The sequence below is a fragment of the Macaca nemestrina genome, chromosome 3, assembly GCF_043159975.1.
Source record: "Macaca nemestrina isolate mMacNem1 chromosome 3, mMacNem.hap1, whole genome shotgun sequence".
Taxonomy (NCBI): domain Eukaryota; kingdom Metazoa; phylum Chordata; class Mammalia; order Primates; family Cercopithecidae; genus Macaca; species Macaca nemestrina.
The window spans coordinates 15,446,166-15,470,745 of record NC_092127.1 but is presented as its reverse complement, the minus strand read 5'-3'; the positions used below and the strand labels follow the sequence as shown (position 1 = coordinate 15,470,745).

At 37.3% G+C, this 24,580-nt stretch overlaps 1 protein-coding gene across 13 annotated transcripts in view; it reads left to right on the top strand.

The window, feature by feature from the left end:
* The window catches only part of LOC105466649 (centrosomal protein 44), a 135,552-nt gene that overhangs the window by 54,677 nt on the left and 56,295 nt on the right, over positions 1 to 24,580 (top strand). The window lies entirely within an intron of this gene.

Below are 24,580 nucleotides of genomic sequence, written 5' to 3'. Positions count from 1 at the left end.
TTATGGTTTGAGAAACCAAAGGGGAAAAGTTCAAAAGGTATTTCATAACTTTTTTTTTTAGGTTTAGAGAAAGGATAAGACTGTTTGGATTATGTTGTTCTCTAATTTAGTAAAAAAAAATATTAATGAATATATGTTAACCTTCAGGCTATCATCATTCTTTCTCAAGATAGATTTATGGTAAAAATAGACTACTGAACTGTCTTCTCAAATTTTTAAAGATGAGTTTGGATGAGTTGCAAATAACATCCTCTACCCTTAGGTCAAAAAGAATATGTAAACCAAAATATTTTAGATAGGAATACTTATTACAGTTTCAACTTTCATACTTCTTATTAAAACGATTGCATAAGAAAATACAATATTTTTAATGTTTTTGTCAGAATATGTTCTGAATTTGTAACACATGTTCATTTTTTAATTGTTCAAAGTAACACACATTCATTTTATTGTCATTAAAATTTTCTTTAAAAGTGAAAGACTGAGTTGTACCCAGAAATAAACTTTGTTAATATTTTGATGTATCTTATTATTTTTCTATCTATATGTATATTTATGTAGATTTTGTGTTTATTAAAAATGACGATTGACTAGGCTCAGGCCTGTAATCCCAGCACTTTGGGAGGCCAAAGTGGGTGGACCACCTGAGGTCAGGAGTTCGAGACCAGCCTGGCCAACATGGCAAAACCCTGTCTCTACTAAAAATACAAAAATTAGCTAGGCATGGTGGTGCGTGCCTGTAATCCCAGCTACTAGCGGGGCTGAGGCAGGAGGATTGCTTGAACCTGGGAGATGGAGGTTGCAGTGAGTCGAGATCATGCCACTATACTCCAGCCTAGGCAACAGAGCAAGACTTCATCTCAAAAAAAAAAAAAAAAAAATTATGTGGTACATGTAATTTTTATTCTTTCGTGGAAATCATGAATATTTTCCATATCATTAAATATATTTTCAAATGCAAAATATGGATTTTAATAACTACAAAATATTCTTTCCTAGAAGTTCAACAAACATTTAATCTTCAATGTGCCAGGCATAACACCATAATCTTTTTTATTATAACATGTTTTTTAAATTAAAAGGAAACATTTCAAAACGTTTTCTTAACATACTTCTCTCCAGGGATTATGCCAAGTATGCACATGAAAGCCTGTTTCTCTTTGATCAAGGGAACTAGAGGCAACTCAATAATCTAATAGTCAGGGATTCTCAGTATTCATTCTCAACCTCTTCATTAATCTACTAAAAATATTTACCATAATCTTTTAAATCATTTTCCTATTGCATATTTTGCTGATTTATAAAGTTCCTTAATATAAAAAGTACCATGGTAAACATATGTACATGTAAATCTTTGATGATATGTATTATTATTTTCTTAGGATGTGCTTTCAGGATATGCAGTGGTTAAGGCACTTGATATCTATTGATGGCTTTACATCCATAGAAGATATACTTTTCTATAGGAATTGTTGTTTAAGTGTATGCTCATCACAGTGGAGTATTTTCATTTTTAATTAGTACATAAATTATGTTATCTCATAATTATATTTATTACAATTTTAAACTAAGACAATTGCATAGATTTCTTATTGCCATCACTCCTCACCATTGAGGAAAAAAAAATCTCTGAACATTTAGCTGTTTGTTCTGGTATCTAACAACATATTTCTAAGTAATATGATTGTCGTTTCTCTTTGTTTGCTTGGTCTTCTTTAGGCATTATTTTCAGAGTACCTGAAAATAATCATGGAAGAGGAGGAAATATTAATAGCACTCGGACACTGCTCTAATTCCTATCTACCCATTCTGCTAATGTATTTAGATCATATTTTAATGTATAATTTTGTATTTCCTTTCTAGAATTTTCCTGCATGGAGTGCTCCATCCTTTTGTTCTAGTCTCAGCTGGCTGCTCCATGGGCATACTTCATACCTTTCATCACAGCACTTTGCTTGGCCTCTCTCCTGCATGTAATCTCTGTTTCTTGGATCCTGTGCTTACCTTTTCCTGCTGTACTCTGATGTTTCAGTGAAGCTCATCCACGAAGTCCAGAATTCTGCCTGGAAACCAGCTTCCTCCTCAGCTCCAGCTCTTTTAGTGGGTACATCCAAACCGATGACTTTTTCCTTCCTGCTACATGGGTAACACTTAATTGTTCGTCTAATTTCTATTTTCCAGAAATTTCTCAAAATGTCTGCTGATAGCCCCTCACTCATATTTTTCATGTGGGTTTATAGTTTTCATATTTCTTTATTATTGCAAATGGGGGCTGTGGAAGGTGAGAAAACACATGCTTTCTTAAAACAGAAGCTCTCCTTCATTAACTTAAATATTTTTATCAGCTCTAGAAAATGTACAAAGTTAGTACGAGATCAGTAGAGAGAAAGTCAAAGATTACAGAAGTGCTGAGGTAGACCATTCTTCCTTTATTCCCAATGCCTATTAAGACCACACATAGGTAAACTGTTACAAATCCAGAATGGTGAAAGAGTCCAACAGTGGCTGAGGGAAGTAGAGGTTAATATATAGCCCAACAGTGAAAGTAACAGGGAAAGAGCTGGGCAAGGCAAAGGCCATCTTTTGTACAGTTGGTACAGTAGGCTAAATGTACAGTGTTCCATATTAGCTAGAGCAATATGAAGAAAAATAAATTAAGTCCCTCATACCTAAGACCTCTATTTCTCTGTTGATTACATATGCAGTGGCAATGGAAAGAAGGGAAAATAATGGGGATAGCATTTGCTCATTCTCTGACTGTGCAACACTGACAGCATTCTAGACTCATTCTATTAATTGTATCAACTACATCTTATAAAACACATTTCTATAGGCCATATGTAATAGGCCTTGGCTTTATTTGTTGCATTTATTGACTCCTTAAATTGACAACATATAATTTTTTTCATATAATTTTCATCACATAAAATTCACTTCAATTTGTATGAACATATTTAAAGTGGAAAATGTCTTCCCAAATGGTCCATATCTTAAAGTGGCAGATGTTTTATGGGCTTCACATCTGAACTGCCAGAGATCTCAGGCATAGCATACATTAACCACAACCACTTACTGACCTGGTTCAGATACTTGCTCAGTACATGGGGTTAGACTCAGAGTGTGCCTTAGGCTAAAGAAAAAATTATTCAAGTTAAGCATATCCATAAACTCTGGCTCAAGCAGTATATTTTGGGGGTAATAAACACAAGTTTGTTCCTAGTTGGGGGGATATGATGCTTAGGCTTGAAGGTTAACTTAGGCTGTTAACCTTCCTGGGTTTGAGGGCTAGAAAACATAGAGACATTCCTTTCTAACTAACACATTTTCTAATAGAAACAATCCACCAGGATGTTGAGCCCACATTTTAAGAGTTCTTTGGAATTTACTGAAAATGGAAAACTGATTACATTGGGCACATAGGACATTTATATTTATAGAAACATTTTAGATAAGAGAAGAATTTTAAAAGCCAGAAATCACTTTTAGTGGGCATTTTCAGAAAAATGTTGTCAACTTTTTGTAATTTTTAATAGGCATAAAAAGGATTGTTATATTGATATTGACAGAAATTAGGTGGTTAATTAGAGAGCATAAAAGGATGAATTGCTCTAACATTGGTTTAGAATTTTTCTTTATATGATTCAATTTTGTGGTTTGGCAAAGGCCCAATAGTCATTTATCTAGTATGCATAACTTTCCACAGCTGGATTTTCAAATATGATTATAAAGTTCATGTGACAGAACTATTCTGAAAATAAATATGTCAGCAGGTTTTGCTTTATTTTATGCATTTATTCTGGATATAACATAACTTGGTACAAACACAGAATACAATTTAAGACATTTTGTCAGAGCTCTTCAAGTATAGCATCGTTTGAGATTGTGGAAGGTGATTTAGAAACACCTGGGTTGAATATTTCTGTCCCAGCCTTAAATCCTAAAAGCCTTGCAGTTTTATAGTCCTTTTGGGGAAAGACAGGAACTACATTAATACTTGTTAGTGTAAAAGTTAATGCATTGCTGGAAAAGCCTTGTAAAAAAATTAGAAAATTGTGCAAAAAATAAAGGGAAGATTAAAAAGGGTAGTGTTTGATCAGCATTTATAGTTTTAGGGATGTATTTTTTAATAATATATTTTTAGGAATATATCCTTCAAATTTTAGGGTTTGGGAGCATAATGAGAAGATTCACTGGAATAAAATTCTAAATCTTATATGTAAATGAGCATTTTGTTCATAGTAATATTTAATGGAATGTGGCTAAGAGTCCTATCTAATGGTGAAACAAAAATGAACAAAATATTCTCCTCAAGCTCTATGTGGTCCTCCTGTTACCTCTGTCTTTTTAATGACACTGTTCTCATGCTCTCCTTCCTCCCTTCCTTACATCTGTTTGGTCCAACTTGATGCCACACAAGAGTAAAAGCTTATTTGATAGAAGAATGAAAGCTGATAGATTAGTACGGAGAAGAACGATAAGGTTTCCTCCTCTCTTCTTGGGTAATATGTTTACATTTAACAGCAGTTATCTAGAGGAGCACCTCCAGCTTCCCTGTCAAAAAGAGCGATTTTGAGACAGTGTAGTAGGAGAGCAAGCAGCACTGTAGCTCATGATGTAAATATGTTATCAGAGTGGAAATTTTATAGCCTACTAGATAACATGTTAGCTACGTAACCTGTCATACTTTTGAAAAAAGTCCCTTCACAAGGTCATCTTTATCAATAATAAATAATAATAGTCATTGCTAACATGTTTGAGTACTTTAATTACTCTGGCCAGGCACAAAGTGGTTTACATATATTATCTCATTTGAATCTCCCAACATTCCTATTAGGTAGGTACTTTTGTTATCTCATTTTATGGATGAGATATCTGTCAATTCTCTTGTGATTAATGCACTACCTCTAAAATTAGTGGCTTAAAATATCAACCCATCATTTAACTCAAGATTCTGTGGGTTGATGGCTTGGGTGGGGCTTAGCTGGCTTGTTCTTGGTCTTAGTTAGCCAGGAATAGGTGATCTTGGCTGAGCTCTATGAACCTGTGATCAGCTGGTGAGCCAGTTGGGGCCTGACTGGTCTATAAAAACCTTAGCTAGGTCCTACTCCAGCAGGGTCTCTCCCCACACAGTTTCTCATTCTCTAGCCTACTAGCCCTGGCTTGTTCATGTGGTAGTCTCACAGTTCCAAAAGCTCTCAAATGGAAACTACAAGACCTCTTGAGGCCCAGGCATGGCACTAGCATAACCTCATTTTTGATGCATTCTGTTGGTCAAAGCAAGTCATGACTCCTACCAGGTTCAAAGTATGGGGAAAAAGACTCCACTTTTCGAGAGGAGTGTCATTGTGAGTATTTTCACATTTGTTTCTGATTCTAGGAGATGTGTCATGACTTGCCAAAGATCACACAGTTAATAAATAAACGAATTGAATTCAAATCCATGCAGTTTGAGGCCATTACACTGCATAATTCAGCATCATGTTTCAAATGTCAATGTTAACCCTCAACCTCTTCCTCCCCTTAATGCTAAGGAACCATACCAATTTCTAATTGTAAATTCTCTTTAAAATGGTATTAGTAACTTTGAATGTGCAAACTGCAAATTGTTAAATAATCTCTGCAAAATCTAATGGGTCTAGACCAGAATCTTGTAGACTCTCCACAAGTCTCAAGAGTTCATCAAGTCTCTTGGACAAGGAAGGATGTCAGATCTGAGACTCCAACTAATGACTTACTCACTTACTAACTCATCTCTTCAGAATGGTCTCTAGCATTGGAAGCTAAATGTGGAGACTGAGAGTAGCATTTGGGCCAGGCAATGGAAACCAAATAAACGAAATGAGTTATCAAATACCCTTTCATACATTCAGTTACCTTCCCATCATTTTAACCAATGCTGAGTCTGTTTAGTCCAGGTGCAGTTTTATTTACTAACATCAATGGCTCTGGAATCATCAGGATTGCCTTATAGGTATTGGTTTTCAGTTTGGATCCCAGATGACTATGGTTTTTCCCTCGATTATTTAACCGCACATTTAAGTCAAGTCTTATTCATGCTCAGTAAGTTAGCTTTTAATATCTCCACATTCCCTAAATCTGTGAGCCTGGGGCATTGACATGAAATACTTCTAGGACCCAGGCTTTTAAAATTGGAAATATGGTTAGCTGCTTCTTACCTCAAATTTCCTTTCCCTATACCTTGGTCCTAGTGAGCATTTTTTTTTTTTTTTTTTCATCTTGGACTTCTACTTTTCTTTTTGATTAAGAAAAAAAAAAAAATGAGCTGAAGTAGAATTCTTCTTTCTTCTTTTATTCATTGCCATGCCCTTTAGTGGTTCCTGTACTGTGTATTTTGGAGAGTTACGGACCTCAGGAGTCGGCACTGGATCTTAGGCAATGATAAAAGCTACCAACACAACAACTCTTTTCTCCGAGTCCAAGTGCTTTTGCTTTTGATTCCCTACTTCTTGATGTTAGCAGTCAGAATGGAAGAACAGTCTCAAAAAAAAAAAAAAAAAAAAAAAAATTCAGTCTTTCCAGAGCCATTTGGTAAAAATAGGGAATGACTGCAGATTGGATTTTTCAATTCGTCAATCTGTCTAGAAACCTGTTCTTTAACCCCTGGTTCTTTGTATTTTCACAAATAGGTACCTTATTTATTATTTATTGTTGTGTATATCTTTTTTTAATTTTTTTTTTTTTTTTTTGAGACAGAGCCTTGCTTTGTCACCCAAGCTGTAGCACAGTGGAGTGATCATAGCTCTCTGCAGCCTTGAACTCATGGGCTACAGCAATCCTCCTGTCTCAGCCTCTGGAGTAGCTGGGACTACAGGAATGCCACCATGCCCTGCTCATTTTTTATTTTTTTTTTAGAGACAGTGTCTCACTCTGTTATCCAGACAGGTCTCGATCCTGATCTCTAGAAATCCTCCCATCTCAGCGACCCAAAGTGTTGGAATTACAGGATTAAGTCACCATGTCTGGCTGTGTATATCTTGTAGATTTCTACCAAATGTGTATTAAAGGTCAAGCATCATTTAAGTGTCTTCTCAATACTTAATTTATTTAACTTATTCATATAATAATGTGCTGCAATATACACTGCTGGCTTAAAAATGTTCATATTATTAAAACCTGATATCCTGGCATAGGAAATATTCTGAATAAAGGACATAACTAGATATACTTAGGTATGCACTGCAGACCTATTGATAACAGAGGAATAAAGAAAACATTCTATTAAGCAACAAGGGAACTGCAGTCACTCAAACCATGTGTATAAAGGATAATTGCTACAGTAGTAAGGCAAAAGCTAGACTTGAATGCTTTATATAGAATATAGAATAACATGTTAAAAGCCTACAGACATATACCAACATGTTATTCTGGGACATGAGAATATGAGTTTCTTTTTCTTTTAAATATTTACATATTTTTCTGTTTTCTAAAATTAACCCACTTTTCTTTGATATTTTACTGAACAAAAATTATATACTGAATTTGTTTCAGATAATTCAAAAATATATATATACACACACACATATATACATATATATATGTAGATATGTTTGTTTGAGATGGAGTCTTGCTCTGTTGCCCAGGCTGGAGTGCAGTGGTGCAATCTTGGCCCACTGCAACCTCTGCCTCCCAGATTCAAGCGATTCTCCTGCTTCACTCTCCCAACTAGCTGGGATTACAGTCGACCACCACCATGCCCAGCTAATTTTTGTATTTTAGTACACAGGGGGTTTCACCACGTTGGTCAGGCTGGTCTTGAACTTCTGACCTCAGGTGATCTGCCCTCCTCGGCCTCCCAAAGTGCTGGGATTACAGGTCTGAGCCACTGCACCCAGCCAAATTCAGAGATTTTTTTGATATATCAAACGTTTGTATTATAATGATAAAATAGTTTATTAAAAAAGATAATTATAACATTTGCAGAAAATACAGAAAAAATAAAAATATATGTGAAACAATCATTTATAATCTCACTACTATGAAGTACTGTTATCATTTTCTCGTATTACCCTCATTCTTTTCCATATATCATTATATGTGCAAATGCACACCTACACATATACAAACACATACATACACAATTTTGATTCCTAAATTTTACCTTATCATTAATTCCATATCACAAAAAATTCTTCATAAATATTTTAATTGCTACAAAATATTTCTTGGTACAAATGTGACATAATTTGTTTCCTCTCTTATTAGACTTTTCAGTTGTTTTTAATTTTTGATTTTATAAAAAATAGATTAACATACTTTATGATAACTTTTTGTCTGTTTTAAAAAAAAAATATTTCCCAAGGGAATTGTTAGTGGCTTTCTAATCACCAAACCCACTGCTGTTTGTCAGTCCTCATCTTCATGTTGTTTGCACTGCTTGCCTGATGTCGGCCACCTCGTCTTCCTTGTTGCATCCCTCTTTTCCCATGGCTTTCGTGAAATAGTGGTTTCCTGATTTTGCCACTGGCCTAACACCTTTCTCAGTTTCCTAAAGGTTTGTTTTTCCTTGTACTTTTCTAACTTGATGGTCCTAATATTTGGAATTCAATCTCTTTTTCAGTTCTTATCTCCCTCATCCCTAAGCCGCCTTTTTTAAAATTTTTATTTATTTATTTGAAACTGAGTCTCACTCTGCTGCCCAGGCTGGAGTGCAGTAGCACCATGTTGGTTCACTGTAATCTCCGCCTCCTGGGTTCAAGTGATTCTCCTGCCTTAGCCTTCCGAGTAGCTGGTACTACCGGCGCCTGGCACGCCTGGCTAATATTTTGTATTTTTAGTAGAGACAGGGTTTCACTGTGTTAGCCAGGATGGTCTTGATCTCCTGACCTTGTGATCTGCCCGCCTTGGCCTCCCAAAGTGCTGGGATTACAGGCATGAGCCACTGTGCCCGGCCAACCCTAAGTTTTTTTGTTTGTTTGTTTGTTTTGTTTTGTTTTGAGATGGCATCTAGCTGTCACCAGGCTTGAGTGCAGTGTTGCAATCTCAGCTCACCAAAACCTCCAACTCCCTGGTTCAAGCGATTCTCCTGCCTCAGCCTCCCAAGTAGCTAGGATTACAGGCACACGCCTCCATGCCCAGCTAATTTTTGTATTTTTAGTAGAGACGGGGTTTCACCATATTGCCCAGGATGGTCTCCATCTCCTTACCTCGTGATCCGCCCATCTCAGCTCCCAAAGTTCTGGGATTACAGGCGTGAGCCACAGTGCCCAGCCAACCCTAAGCTTGTGTGCTTCTATGAGTATTGCTAGTACATCTTTTCTTTGAGCTTTGAACTCTTTCCCATTCTCTAGATTTACATTTCTCCTTGCTGCAGATGGCCACTTCAAATTCAAAATGTTTGAAATGGAAAGCAAATTTACCACCAAGTCAACATTTTCTCCTGTTATACTAACCTCTTATTTCTACATATAGCACTACAGTGCTTCCAGTCAGCAGGGCTTAAACTTGGAGTCTTTTTTAAAAAATGGCTTATTTGAGATGTAATCAAACTTTACATATTGAATGTATAAAGTTTGGTCTGTTTTAGAACCATTGCAACCATCAAGATAATCAATTCTATCATCCCAAAAGTATCTTCAAGCTCCTTTTAAATTGATTTCTCTCTCTAGCTGCATCCTGAGGCAAATGCTGACCTAATTTCTGTCACTATAGATTACTTTTCATTTTCTTGAGTTTTGTATAAATGAAATCATACAATGTGTACTCAGCATAATGATGTGGAGATTTATCCACATTGTTGATTGCATTAATATCTTTTTCTTTTTATTGCCAAATAGTACATCACACATGGATGTACCATAATTTGTTTATCCATACACTTGTTGATGACATTTGGATTGTTTCCAATTTTTGATTTTTAGAAATAAAGCTGCTGTGAACATTGCTTTTGTAAACCAAAAAGTATCTGAGATAATTCGTAATCAATTTAGAAGTTCATTTTGCCAAGGTTAAGGACATGCCTATGACCCAGCCTCAGAAAGTCCTGATGACATGTGCCCAAAGTGATAGGCTACAACTGGATTTTACACATTTCTGGGAAACAAAAACATCAATCAGTACATGTAAGATGTGCATTGGTTTGGTCCCAAAAGGTAGGACAACAGGATGTGGGGGTTTCCAGCTCATAGGCAGATTCAAAGATTTTTCTGATTGGCAGTTGGTTGAGTTATTATATAAAGACCTGGATTCTAATCTGTCATGGGAGTTTTAAGAAAAGTAAAATTAAAATGAAGACCTGAAATCAGTAGAAAGAAATGTCTGGGTTACAATAAACAGTTGTGGAGACGAAGGTTTTGTCATGCAGGTGAAGCCTCCAGGTAGCAGGCTTCAGAGAGATTAGATTGTAAATGTTTCTTGTCAGACTTAAAGAGCCTTTTCTATCAGTCTTAAGGTCTGTGTTGATGTTAATGGTAATGAGGCATGTCTGACTTCTCCTTCCCATCATGGCCTGAACTAGTTTTACAGGTTACCTTTGGAATGCCCTTGGCTGAGAGGAGAGGTCCATTCAGAATGGTTGGGGGGCTTGGAATTTTATTTTTGGTTTGAAGTTTGCAAATTTCTGTGTGGACATATGTTTTGGTGTCTCTTGAGTAAATTTCCAGGAGGTAAGTGTATACTCAATTCTCAAAGAAACTGCCAAGCTGTTTCTGAAAGTAGTCATATAATTCCTATCAGCAGCATGTGAGAGTCTAATTGTTCCATATCCTCGCTGTCTTTATCCATTTATGATACTATAACAAAATGTTCCAGTTCTAGTACACACACATATATATATGCAGAATATATAATAAGAATTATATATATATATATATAAAATCTTTTAGCTTTAGCTTTAATCTTTTCTGACTCTATTAGTCTTGTCTCATGCAGCTAATAAAGACATAATAAAGACTGAGTAATTTATAAACCAAAGAGGTTAATTCGCTCACAGTTCAGCATGGCTAGGAAGGCCTCAGGAAACTTAACAATCATGGCAGAAGGGAAAGCAGGCATGTCCTTCTTCACATGGTAGTAGCAAGGAGAAGTGCAAAGTGAAGGAGGGGAAAAGCCCATTATAAAACCAACAGCTCTTGTAAGAACTCACTATCACAAGAACAATGTGGAGGTAACCGTCCCCATGATTCAATTACCTCCCACCACATTCCTCCCACAACATGTGGGAATTATGGAAACTACAATTTAAGATGAAATTTAGGTGGGGACATAGCCAAACCATATCACTGATCATTGAATATATTATTAACTTTCTATGTAGATTCAATGACTCAACTACTTAAATATGTCTAGGCTACTAATAAACCTTCTTGAATGAATAACAGATGAACAACTGAATATAAACGAAAACAGATGGCCTTAAAGAAGAGGATTCAGAATTGTCATCAGCCCTTCACAATCACTACATTCTGTCTAATAAGCTCATATGCCCACAGTACATTGCCAAAGTTTATTGACTTCTTCCAGAATTTTTGTATAAAATTATGATTATGATCTCACAGAGTTCAGGATTGCTTACCAAAGAGCATACCTCACCAGGATGATGCTCTTTCAAAGGAGCTGGTGCCCCCAGGAGCACTGGGGGAGGGAGGCATACAGATGCATTGCATGACATTGTTAGCCTAAACCCTGCTTTATGATCTCAGAATCTTCCAGACTTTTACTCCTTCCAAATCTGAAAATCTGTAGTCACTCCATGATCCAGAGACACAAGGCAAGCAGAATTTGGTATCTGGATACCAAACACTGATGTTGTGTTGTGAATCTTTGGTATCAAGATTCTTGTGCCTTTAAATTACATACTTGTGGATTTGACCTATTGAGATATATCAATATTCCTATGCATATACACATATTTGCACAGTAAATCTTTAATAAAGAAGGGTAGTATAATTCTTACAAAACATAAAACAATGGTTTCTGCTGTTAGTTGCTTTAGATTTGATGTGTCTATAAATGGCATTATAAAATATGTTTTAAGAAGTAATAATAGGTTAGATATTAAGCAACTGAATGTGGCAGCTAGGACTAAGGTGTATTACCAAGTTTTTGTCTTCATTGAACAAATCATAGAAGAAAGTGGGGAATTCATTTCATACCTTTCTCTGTACATACTCCATATTGATTTAACTACTTAAATAATCTCATAAGTATATAGCTGTTATTTCATCTATACCTTTTTTTTCCCTGACTTCTCTGATAGCTTAGGAGAGAAGGAAGATATGTTCAGATGCATATGCAAAGACTTGCCAGAACACTCACAAATGGCGCAGTGATGAAGGAGTAATGGGGTAGTGAGAAGCACTGATAATTTGTTTTGCATAGAAGTTAGATATACAAGCATTAAAATATATGCCTATTATAACCACTAAAATTATGGTTCATTTTGATAGAAAAAAATTCTGCTGAAAATCTAATTTCAGGCAATTGTTCACCAAGCAGAATCATAGTAACTATCTAATCTGTGCTTTCTTTGTATTTATTTTGCTGACTGATTGTGCTAGTTATGGTAAGCATTTACCAGTCACTCTATATAATGTTTCACAAACTGTAACTTGAGTAAAGGCAAGTTATTAGACCTTAGTACCAAAAAGTATTTGAAAATTCAGAGTGCTTATCTTTTCCTTTATAATATCTGACTTCATCTCATTTATGCCATTGCATCTGGAGTAGTTCAATACATTTGCAATAAAGTTACTTAAGTTTATGCATTATGTAAGAATATATTATGATTGCATAAACTCTTAAAGCACAAGTTTCTTTAAAAAATTATCAGTATATTCAAAAGCATTAGTTTTAAAATTATGTATATTTGGAAGCACCCTCAATTCTGAACAAATGTGCTGTATTAAGAAAAGCTGCTGGCTTTTTTTAAAGAGTAAAATTTGCTCTATTTTTTTTTCTGCTCTAAAATGTAATAAATAGTTCCATTCCCTAAAGATGACCACTCTTAACAGATATTTTCTTCTAGGCCTTTATTTTAGGAGGCATGTTTACTCTGCACAGTTTCTATCCTGCATTTTAAACTTAGAATTAAACATATTTTTCCTATACTATAAAAATTCCATACATATAATTCAAAAATACAAGTGACTGTGCCATAATTACTTCAGTTAATCCTGTAATATTGCACCTTAAGTTTGCTATTATAAAACTACTCCAGCAAATCTCTTACTACATGAAGCTGTTTCCCAAATTTCAGATTATTTCATTTAGTTAGAGTATTAGGTTCACTACCTTAGTGGCTAGAGATATATATTAGGAGATTTATTGTGAGGAACTGGCTTACATGATTGTTGAGGCTAGCTGGGCAAGCGTGAAATCCACAGGGAGGATGTCAGAAAGGGCAGTCTGGAATTCTCATGTATAGGCTGAAACTACTGGCTAAGGCCAGGTGAGGTGGCTCATGCCTGTAATCCCAGCACTTTGGGAGCCATGTCAGGAGGATTGCTTGAAGCCAGGAGTTCCAGGCCAGTTTGGTCAACAAAGCCAGACTCTGTACAGAAAAAAGAAGGAAGGAAGGAAGGAAGGAAGGAAGGAAGGAAGGAAGGAAGGAAGGAAGGAAGGAAGGAAGGAAGGAAGGAAGGAAGGAAGGAAGGAAGGAAGGAAGGAAGGAAGGAAGGAAGGGAGGGAGGGAGGGAGGGAGGGAGGGAGGGAGGGAGGGAGGGAGGGAGGGAGGGAGGGAGGGAGGGAGGGAGGGAGGGAGGGAGGGAGGGAGGGAGGGAGGGAGGGAGGGAGGGAGGGAGGGAGGGAGGGAGGGAGGGAGGGAGGGAGGGAGGGAGGGAGGGAGGGAGGGAGGGAGGGAGGGAGGGAGGGAGGGAGGGAGGGAAAGGAAGGAAAAAGAAGGAAAAGAAGGAAGGAAACTGGTACCTAAAGGCAGAAATGCTTCTTCAAAGAAGCCTAACTCCGCATTTAAGCCATTTTAACTGATTGAATAAGACTCACACATATTACCTATGATATTCAATAATTTCCCTTACTAGAGCCGATTGATTATAAACCTTTATCACAGCTAAAAAATATCTTCATAGCATCACCTACCTAAGTGTTTGTGAGTCCGTGGGAACTGTAGTCTAGCCAGGTTAACACGTCAAAAGACAATCACAGTTAAATTCTCAGAAATAGAATAGCTGAATCAAAGGGAATAAATTTTTATTTTTTTAATGTTTTTAAAATTATAGACCATTTTTAGAGCAGTTTAAGCTTCACAGCAAAATTGAGATGAAGGTACAGAGATATCCCATATACCTCCTGCCCCCACACATGATAGCTCCCTCATTATCAAAGTCCTCCACCAAAGTAGTACATTTATTACAACTGATGGAACTGCATTGATACATCATTGTCACTCAGAGTCAATACTTTACATTGGGGTGATTTTTTGTTTTGTTTTTGGTACTGACATTCTATGAGTTTGGACAAATGTATTAAATAACATGTATCCATTATTATAGTATCATACAGAGTATTTTCACTGTCCTAGAAATCCTCTGTGCTCCACTTATTCATCCCTCCTTCCCCAAACCCCTTGGCAACAACTATTTTTACTGTCTCTATAATTTTGCCTTTACCAAAATGATATATTGGTAACATATAGTATGGAATCGAATCATACAGTGTGTAGCCTTTTCAGATTGGCTTTTTTTTTTTTTAACTTAATGATATCCATCTAAATTTCTTCTATGTCTTTTCATGGCCTGATAGTTTCTTTCTTTTTAGCACCGAATAATATTCTATTATCTGGAGGTACAGCAGTTTATTTATCCATCATCTACTGAAGGACATCTTAATTGCTTCCAAGTTTTGGCAATTATAAATAAACCAGCTATAAGCATCCATGCATAGGTTCTCGTGTGGATATAAGTTTTTAACTTTTTTGGCTAAATACCGAGGAGCATGATTGCAGATTGTATGGTAACCACATGTTTAGTTTTGTAAGAAACTATCAAACTACCTTTGAAAGCATCTGTCCCATTTTACATTCCCACCAGCAATGAATGAGAGTTCCTATTACTTTATAAACTTTTCAGCATTTGGTCTTGTCAGTGTTCTGAATTTTTTTTTTTTTTTTTTTTTTTTTTTTTTTGAGACAGAGTCTCGCTCTGTCGCCCAGGCTGGAGTGCAGTGGCCGGATCTCAGCTCACTGCAAGCTCCGCCTCCCGGGTTTATGCCATTCTCCTGCCTCAGCCTCCTGAGTAGCTGGGACTACAGGCGCCCGCCACCTCGCCCGGCTATTTTTTTTGTATTTTTTAGTAGAGACGGGGTTTCACCGTGTTCGCCAGGATGGTCTTGACAGTGTTCTGAATTTTGGCTATTCTAATACGTGTGTATCTCGTTGTTGATTTCATTTGCATTTTCCTGATGGCTTATACTGTGAGGCATCTTTTCTTATGCTTATTTACTATCTGTATGTCTTCTTTGGTAAGATGTCCATTAAGGCCTTTGTCCCATTTTTAATGTTTCTTTTCATATTTTTGAACATTAAGAGTTCTTTGTATATTTTTGGTAACAGCCTGTTGTTAGGTATGTCTTCTGCAAATATTTTTTTCCAGTCTGTGGCTTACCTTCATTTTCTTGGCAGTGTCTTTAATAGAGCAGACATTTTAAATTTTAATCAAGTCGAGCTTATCAGTTCTTTCTTTCATGAATTGTGCCTTTGGGGTTGTAGATGAAAACTCATCACCAAACCCAAGATCAACTAGATTTTCTCCTATGTTATCTTCTAGGATCTTTATAATTTTGTGTTTTACATTTAGGTCTCTCATCCATTATGAGTTTTTTGCAAAGAGTGAAAGGTTTATGTGTAGGTTCATTTGTTTGCACTTGCATGCCAGTTGGTCCAGAGCCATTGGTTAAAAAGAGTGATACATATTTTAAAATTCCTTTTTTTTTTAAGACAGAGTCTTACTCTGTTGCCCAGGCTGGAGTGAAATGGCGTGATCTCGGCTCACTGCAACTTCCACCTCCAGGGTTCAAGCAATTCTCCTGCCTCAGCCTCCTGAGTCGCTGGGATTACAGATACTTGCCACTACGCTCAGCTACTTTTTTGTATTTTTAGTAGAGATGGGGTTTCACCGTGTTGGCCAGGCTAGTCTTGACCTCCTGACCTTGTGATCCACCTGCCTCGGCCTCCCAAAGTGCTGGGATTACAGGCGTGAGCCACTGCGCCCAGCCCTTGTGCCAGTTTTCAAAGGGAATGCTTCCAGCTTTTGCCCATTCAGTAGGATATTGGCTGTGGGTTTGTCATAAATAGCTCTTATTATTTTGAAATATGTTCCATCAATACCTAGTTTATTGAGTGTTTTTAGCATGAAAGGGTGTTGAATTTTATTGAAGGCCTTTTCTACAGCTATTGAGATAATCATGTGGTTTTTGTCATTGGTTCTGTTTATGTGATGGATTACGTTTATTGATTTGTGTATGTTGGACCAGCCTTGCATCCCAGGGATGAAGCCCACTTGATCATGGTGGATAAGCTTTTTGATGTGCTGCTGGATTCAGTTTGCTAGTGTATTATTGAGGATTTTTGCATCGATGTTCATCGAGGATATTGGCCTAAAATTTTCGTGTGTGTGTGTGTGTGTCTCTGCCAGGTTTTGGTATCAGGATGATGCTGGACTCATAAAATAAGTTAGGGAGGAATCCCTCTTTTTCTGTTGTTTGGAATAATTTCAGAAGGAATGGTACCAGCTCCTCTTTGTACCTCTGGTAAAATTCGGCTGTGAATCTGTCTGGACATGGGCTTTTTTTTGGTTGGTAGGCTATTAATTACTACCTCAATTTCAGAGCTTGTTAGTGGTGTATTCAGGGATTTGACTTCTTCCTTGTTTAGCCTTGGGAGGTTGGGAGGGTGTTTATGGGTCCATGTCCATTTCTTCTAGATTTTCCAGTTTATTTGCATAGAGGTGTTTAATGTATTCTCTGATGGTAGTTTGTATTTCTGTGGAATCAGTGGTGATATCCCCTTTATCATTTTTTATTGTATCTATTTGATTCTTCTGTTTTCTTCTTCATTAGTCTGGATAGTGGTCTATTTTGTCAATCTTCTCAAAAAACCACTCCTGGATTCATTGATTTTTTGAAGAGTTTTTCATGTCTCTATCTCCTTCAGTTCTGCTCTGATCTTAGTTCTTTTCTTCTGCTAGCTTTTGAATTTGTTTGCTCTTGCTTCTCTAGTTATTTTAATTGTGATGCTAGGGTGCCTATTTTAGGTCTTCCCTGCTTTCTCACGTGGGCATTTAGTGCTATAAATTTCCCCCAAAACACTGCTTTAGCTGTGTCCCAGAGATTCTGGTACATTGTGTCTTTGTTCTCAATGGTTTCATAGAACTTATCTATTTCTGCCTTAATTTCGTTATTTACCCAGTAGTCATTCAGGAACAGGTTGTTCAGTTTCCATGTGGTTGTGCGGTTTTGAGTGAGTTTGTTAATGCTCAGTTCTAATTTGATTGTACTGTGATCTGAGAGACTGTTTGTTACAATTTCTGTTCTTTTACATTTGCTGAGGAGTGTTTTACTTCCAATTATGTGGTCAATTTTAGAAGAAGTGTGATGTGGTGCTGAGAAGAATGTATATTCTGTTGATTTGAGGTGTAGAGTTCTGTATATGTCTATAAGGTCCACTTGGTCCAGAGCTGAGTTCAAGTCCTGAATATCCTTGTTAATTTTCTGTCTCGTTGATCTGTCTAATATTGACAGTGGGGTGTTAAAGTCTCTGACTATTATTGTGTGGGAGTCTAAGTCTCTTTGTAGTTCTCTAAGAACTTGCTTTATAAACCTGAGTGCTCCTGTATTGTATTGGGTGCATACATATTTACGATAGTTAGCTTTTCTGATTGCATTGATCACTTACCATTATGTAATGCCCTTCTTTGTCTTTTTTTTATCTTTGTTGGTTTGAAGTCTGTTTTATCAGAGACTAGGATTGCAACTACTACATTTTTTTTTTCTTTCCATTTGCTTGGTAAATATTCCTCCATCCCTTTATTTTGAACCTATGTGTGTCTTTGCACATGACATGGGTCTCCTGAATATCACACACCAATGGGTCTTGACTCTTTATCCAATTTGCCAGTCTGTGTCTTTTAATTGGGGCATTTAGCCCATTTATATTCAAGTTTCATACTGTTACATGTGAATTTGATCCTGTCATTATGATGCTAGCTGGTTATTTTACACATTAGTTGATGTAGTTTCTTCATAGTGTTGTTTGTCTTTATATTTTGGTATGTTTTTTGGAGTGACTGGTACTAGTTGTTCCTTTCCATATTTAGTGCTTCCTTCAGGAGCTCTTGTAAGGCAAGCCTGGTGGTGACAAAAATCCCTCAGCATTTGCTTGTCTGTAAAGGGTTTTATTTCTCCTTAATTTATGAAGCTTAGTTTGGCTGAATATGAAATTCTGGGTTGGAAATTCTTTTCTTCAAGAATGCTGAATATTGACCCCACTCTCTACTGGCTTGTAGGGTTTCTCCAGAGAGATCCACTGTTAGTCTGATGGGCTTTCCTTTTTGGGTAACCTTAACCTACCTTTCTCTATGGCTGCTCTTAACATTTGTTCCTTCGTTTCAACCTTGGTGAATCTGACGATTATGTGTCTTGGGGTTCCTCTTCTTGAGGAGTGTCTTAGTTGTGTTCTCTGTATTTCCTGAATTTGAGTGTTGGCCTGTCTCGCTAGGTTGGGGAAGTTCTCCTGGATAAAAATCCTGAAGTGTGTTTTCCAACTTGGTTCCATTCTGCCCATCACTTTCAGGTACACCAATCAATCGTAGGTTTGGTCTTTTCACATAGTCCCATAGTTCTTGGAGGCTTTGTTCGCTCCTTTTCATTCTTTTTTCTCTGATCTTGTCTTCATGCTTTATTTTATTAAGTTGATCCTCACTCCCTGATATCCTTTCTTCCAGTTGATTGATTCGGCTATTGATACTTGTGTATGCTTCACGAAGTTCACGTGCTGTGTTTTTCAGCTCCATCAGGTCATTTATGTTCTTCTCTAAACTGAGTGTTCTAGTTAGCAGTTCCTGTAACCTTTTATCAAGGTTCTTAGCTTCCTTGCGTTGGGTTAGAACATGTTCCTTTAGCTCAGAGGAGTTTGTTATTACCCACCTTCTGAAGCCTACTTATGTCAATTTGTCAAAGTCATTCTCCATCCAGTTTCGTTCCCTTGCTGGTGAGGAGTTGTGATCCTTTGGAGGAGAAGAGGCATTCTGGTTTTTTGAATTTTCAGCATTTTTGCACTGGCTTTTCCTCATCTTCTTGGATTTACCTACCTTTGATCTTTGATGCTGATGACCTTTGGATGCGGTTTTTGCATGGGCATCCTTTTTGTTGATGTTGATATTATTGCTTTCTGTTGGTTAGTTTTCCTTCTATAGTCAGGCCCCTCTTCTGCAGGTCTGCTGGAGTTTGCTGGAGGTCCTCTACAGACCCTGTTTGCCTGTATCACCAGTGGAGGCTGCAGAAAAGCAAAGATTGCTGGCTGCTCTTTCCTCTGGAAGTTTCATCCCAGAGGGGCACCTGCCAGATGCCAGCTGGAACTCTCCTGTATGAAGTATCTGTTGACCCCTGCTGGGAGGTATGTCCCAGTGAGGAGGCACGAGGGTCAGGGACCCACTTGAGAAGGCAGTCTGTCCCTTAGCAGAGCTCAGGCACTGTGCTGGGAGATCTGCTGCTCTCTTCAGAGCTGGCAAGAAGGAACATTTAAGTCTGCTGAGGCTGTGCCCACAGCTGCCCCTTCCCCCAAGTGCTCTGTCCTAGGGAGATGGGAGTTTTATCTATCAGCCCCTGACTGGTGATGCCGCCTTTCTTTCAGAAATGCCCTGTCCAGACAGGAGGAATCTAGAGAACCAGATGACATATTGTTTATACCTCATGCCTATTTATGATCTTGCTTGATCAGTGATATCTAATTTTAATAATTTTGAAAAAAATTTTTTTGAATCTTTTTTTGCACAGGCATTTGCCTTGAAACATGTAAAAAGTCCACTTATCCTCAAACAGAAACCACCAATTTCTTTTGCTCCAACCATTATATCAAGTTCCTGTGTCCTTCCTGTTCCTTATCACATTTCTTAAGAGGGCAGTCACACTTGATGTGTCTACTTTCTTAATTCCCATGCAATCTCCAGCTGATTAGAATTTGATTTATTTTATCACCATTGAAGGAAACTCTTTTAATTAGGAAGACAATGACCTCTTGCAGCCCAAATCCAACATGTTTTAATTATTCATGTTATTTAACCTCTGGTTAGCATTTGACACTATGCCACACCTGTGTGTCAAGAAGATTTTTTTTTAAAGAGTTCAGCATTGTACACAAATGTTTTTAAAGCTCTATATAAGAAAATATTGCCAGAACTGGAAGTTGTACAACTCCTTCTTGAGAACTGCTCCAGTGTGTTACATTCTACACATCAGTTAATGCCATTGTATGGTACTATGTCATTTCTCACTTCTTTCTTTTTCTCAACTCTCAAATACAGGAGGACGGCAAATCCTGTCCTGTAGCTTCTACCTGAGAAATAGTTCTCAGCGATTCTTCTTCTTCAAAGCAGTGATTGTGATAGGAAGCCCTCCTTTTTCTCTCAATTAGAAAATATAATAGTCCCTAGTCGATTTTCCTGTTACTAGTGTCCCATACACTAGTCATATCTCACACTGTAAACCAAAGCCAATGATATGGATATCTATCCCATTAAGTTCTCTATCATTTCTCTGTTGTTTCCAAGATGAAGCTCCAGCACCCTATTTCAGGATCTCACAGGGTGGTCCCTGGATCAGGAGAATCAACATTTCCTGGGAACTGGCTAGCAAAACAAAACCTTTGATCCCATCTCAGAGCTACTGAAGCCCAAACACTTTAGTTCAGGTGATTCCGATTCACACCAAAGTGGGAGAACCACTGCCCCAGCTGGCTAGTAGATGAACCTGTTTGTTCAGGCTGCTACTACACTGCCTCTCCTGCATTTGTATGTCTCTTGCACTTTATGTTATTTTCTTATTGACTATCTCATCTTGCAAATGCCAGACATTGGGACTGACCTTCCAGACTGGAATACCACACCTGATTTTTTTTTTTTTTCCTGAAAAATTGCTATTTCTTCAGTATCCATTTCAAATGCTCTGAGAATTCCGACCTCCCTCAAGATCCATTCTTGCTCCATCTGTCCTCCATTGGTATTTTGTTCACATCTCTGTAATAGCATTTACCATGTCACATCTTAATTTATCTTTCTATGTAATATTTTCCTCCTAAGACTGTGAATTCCTCCCATATAGGCTAGATCTCATTCAAATTTGTTCCCTAGTGGCCTAGCTTGCTGTTTTGTTATTTTTTTTCTCTCTCTCTCTCTCTTTTTTTTTTTTTTTTTTTTTTGCCACCTCTTTACACAACAGATTTGAGAGTAGGAAAATATTTTTGAAGTGAAATATTTCAACTCAACACCATAATGGTAATCAAGAAGCTTGGCAACTATTACAACTTTGTAGGAGACTTTTTGCATATCAGAGTAACCAGTCTTCTATTGTTCTTTTGTCCATCTGCGTACATAAAATGACAGTAATTAATTGAGACAGACTGATTCCTCTCACACACTTCCCATATGTTCTTTCTATTCTACTTTATCCATGTGTCCCGATAGACTTCTTTTATACAGCTTCCTTTGTGACCCCCAGATTCCGACAACAAGGATCTAATGTTTCCCAGGTGATTTCTCTCTATTGTTCAAAAATCCTGTTGCCTTAGGTACGGTTCTTTCAATTCCCTCTCCTGATTTTTTAAAAATCTGATTGCCATTTGTGTTGAAGGAACACTGTGTGATGAAAAGTTGAAGGAACCTCAGGGTTTGGGCTCTGTTTGATGGCCTCTTTCATTAAAATGCAGCCCTCTCCCCTTGCTCATATTTAATTCAGTAAGATGGACATAAAACAGGCAATTTAACTCCAGGTGTGAAAATACGTTAGTTTTGAATAAACAGGAGCTGCTATTTTCAGATCAGTTTGGGGTAGCTTTGCTATTACTATGGACTTGTTACAGGTGTCTTCATGTTTCCGTAGCTTGATGTTAAACTGCTTAGTAAATAACTATATCAAAGCACCAAATTAAATTCATTAGCTTAAAAGCTTAATGCAGTTCCAACTGGTAATTGTACGTTTACAGAGAAAATCATGTGCCTTGTTTTAGAGAATGAAATTAGAGAGTTAAGCCAAAACAGATTATTTTAATTACCAACTAAGCAGGTTAGAACACTTTTTGATTAAAATCTAGCAAAACAAAATCAGTTAATAATTTTTAAATGATCTCTTAATTTCATCGGAGTATTAAATATTCCTTGATGACTTCCATAGATTTATTTTATGATACGCAGAAAACCACATCTGCAAAACCAGAAGCAGAGTGACTTCTTACTGTGAGTTTCATTGTCATTGATGGGACAGATTTTTGACAAATCTCATTGTTAGCTCTGAACTGTTAGAACAGTTTATTTTCCAGCAGCAAGTAATTCCAACTCGATACAATGGTTAACATGAACATCTAGTTCATGAGCTAAATCTAAACTCCTACCTGTTAAATTTACTTCATGTAAGGAAACCTTAGGGTCGACCTGCAGCAATTTCTTACAGTAAAGGGAACTATTGCAATACTTTGAACTCCAGGTAAGTGAGAGACATAAAATTGATGTCTTTCCGATGTTCCACTTCAAGATCATAATAGATCTATTCTTAAAGAAGTGTGTAAAGCTTAAGCTTTTTGAGCCATAGTATCTGTGAAAAGGATACATTTGGAGACCAGTTGTTCGAGGTGCTGATGTGCTGCCCATATGTCTCAATCTGCTGTAGTGTGCAACTGAGGCCATATAGATACAACACTTTTTTCCCCTGCAGGCTCTGTATAATCCTCTCTGTGGCAAAGGCAGACAGGACATCATCCTACAACAGGTCTCTGCATTTGAACTTTTTAGCCTCTGCCAACAGCCAGAGTTGTTAATTACCTATCATAAATTGCCTTCTCTGAGCATTTCCAAATGTTTGTCTCCAGTTTTGCCTATTATGATTGTGTATCTATTAGGAATATCCCAAGGCAGGAGAATAATCAGTGTCATTCTGTACCTTAAAAAATAGATGTAGGGATTAGGCAGACTGTGGGAAGAGAAGAGTAGCAATTTGCCTTCTACCGGGAAAAGCCCTGAGGAGAATTTATCCTTGTATCACAATTATCTTTTCCAGCATTGAAAAGAGGTATTCAAGTTCAGTGATAACTAAATCAACTTCAGGATCCTACTACGGTTTTTTCCTTCTTAGTAGTCTTCTGAGAGAGGTGCTCTCCCTAAGCACCCTGGAGAGTGCTGGCTGCACCCTTAGAGAAAGGCAACGATGCTTGGAGAGTGTGTTTTGCCTTGTGCTGTGAGGTTTGTTTCTGAAAATTCTAATTGACAGCTTTTCTATTTTCATCAACCATACTGCATCCCTTGTAATTTAGCCCAGAAAACTAGGTGGTGGATAAGAAACCTCCTTGTGATCTTGCATGGAACATCTGAATGTCCAGGGTGTTGTTAGTTGCCCTGAAGAATGCTGGAGAATGTTCAGGTCCCCTCTGAGGAAACTTAATAACCGCGATCTCTCCATGAGGGAGACTTATTGGCAAATGTTCCCTGATAAGAAACCTGGAGTTAAAATGAAGAAACCTGGCTGCAACTAAAAATTATAAATTAGTGAAAGTGACCAGAAAAATGTAAGAACCAGATATTTTTTGTGTGTGTGCGTGTGGGTGCGTGTGTGTGTGTGAGTGTATGTGTGTGTTTTAGGAAGGAAGTTACTTAAAGAAGTACTTATTTCTGTCCTGCAGAGCTAAAGAGTTTTGGTTGCTTCTGGTTGACTTGGATGGATTCTTAATGCTATTTCAGACTGGTGATGCTGGTGGCTACAATGGATGAAAAACTGTTTGTATGTTAAAACCTACAGCCAATTGTGGCTTTTATTTATTCACTCACATATTTATTAATCATCACCTGTGTTCCAGACACTCAGACTGGCACCCAGATACTCTTTCAAGAAAAGCTAAGCATTATTTTTATAATAACCGTGTGATGAGCTAGGCAGCTCACTTTACTTCTCTGGGCTACATGTCAAGAAGACAATTGTTAAAATAAGTTACTCTAATCCAACTAACATGACTGGCTTTTGTGGCTATGGGAGCATATGCCAGAATGCCAGAGAAAAGTTGTTACAGGTTGAGCATCCCTAATCCAAAGATCTGAAATCTGAAATCTTTCAAAATGGAAACGTTTTGAGCGCCAACAAAATTATTTAAAATATTGTATAAAGTTACCTTCAGTCTATATGTATACAGTGTATATGAAACATAAATGAATTTTATGTTTAGAATTGGGTCTCCTCCCCAAGAAATCTCGTTATGTATATGAAAGTATTCCAAAATCCGAAAAAATCTGAAATCCAAAACACTTCTGGCTGCAAGTGCTTCAGATAAGGGATATTCAACCTGCACAAAAAATGAGGGTTCACATTCTTTGGTGATATGTTGATAAAACTTAATGAAACGATGTAACATTGGCAG